Raw genomic sequence first — 1158 nt, forward strand, 5'->3', positions numbered from 1 at the left:
GTCCTGTTTGCAGCAATGATTACTGTAGTGTTCTGATGGTGCAATAATTTCTTTCTTTCTTTCTTTTTTTTTTGAGACAGAATCTTACTCTTTCGCCCAGGCTGGAGTGCAGTGGTATGATCTTGGCTCACTGCAACCTCCATCTCCGGGGTTCAAGCAATTCTCCTTGCCTCAGCCTCCCTAGCAGATGGGATTACAGGCGCCTGCCACCACGCCCAGCTAATTTTTCTATTTTTAGTCGCGATGGGGTTTCACCATGTTGGCCAGGCTGGTCTCGAACTCCTGACCTCAAGTGATCTGCCTGCCTCAACCTTCCAAAGTGCTGGAATTACAGGCGTGAGCCACTGCGCCCATTCTGCACCCTGGTTTTTGTTTCCTCTCTAGAGCTTGCCACCTTTTTTGGTGCAAGGTGCCTTAACAGAGTTGCGTCCAGAAGCCTAAGTTCCAGGGAAATGACTCAACTCACTCTCCCAGCAGCCGCCTCCTAGGGTCCTCTGGCCAGAGATGGAGAGTGGGTGTGGGGGCCCATTCGAGTTACTTCCTGGGCCAGCTTCTCTTGTCTGGGCATCACCCCCGAATGCCTGCCCCAGCAGGTTGGGTGCTGGCCCCACAATTGCATTAGAGGTCTGGCCTGAGATGAAACTTCTTGGTTTTTTTTTTTTTTTTAGACGGAGTCTCGCTCTGTCGCCCAGGCTGGAGCGCAGTGGCGCGATCTTGGCTCACTGCAAACTCCGACTCCCGGGTTCAAGTGATTCTTCTGCCTCAGCCCCCCAAGTTGCTGGGATAGTTGCTGCAGACAGTAGCCCGCCACCACGCCTGGCTAACTTTTGTATTTTTAATAGAGATGGGGTTTCACCATATTGACCAGGCTGGTCTTGAACTCCTGACCTTGTAATCTGCCCACTTCGGCCTCCCACAGTTCTGGGGATTACAGGCGTGAGCCACCGCGCCCAGCTGAAGCTTCTCTTTTATTTGGGGCACAGCATGTGGAAAAAATGATGCTGTGGCATTTGCTGGGGCTGGGTGGAGAGAGCTGGAACTGAATTCCTGACATGCTGTCTCTCTCTCTCTTTTTAAAAAAAATTATTGTGATTTCTATGTGGTTTTAAGAAAAATTCAGTATGATAGTGTAACTTTGGAATCCATATGATGCTGGAG

The sequence above is a fragment of the Mandrillus leucophaeus genome, unplaced genomic scaffold (genome assembly GCF_000951045.1).
Source record: "Mandrillus leucophaeus isolate KB7577 unplaced genomic scaffold, Mleu.le_1.0 Scaffold506, whole genome shotgun sequence".
NCBI lineage: Eukaryota > Metazoa > Chordata > Mammalia > Primates > Cercopithecidae > Mandrillus > Mandrillus leucophaeus.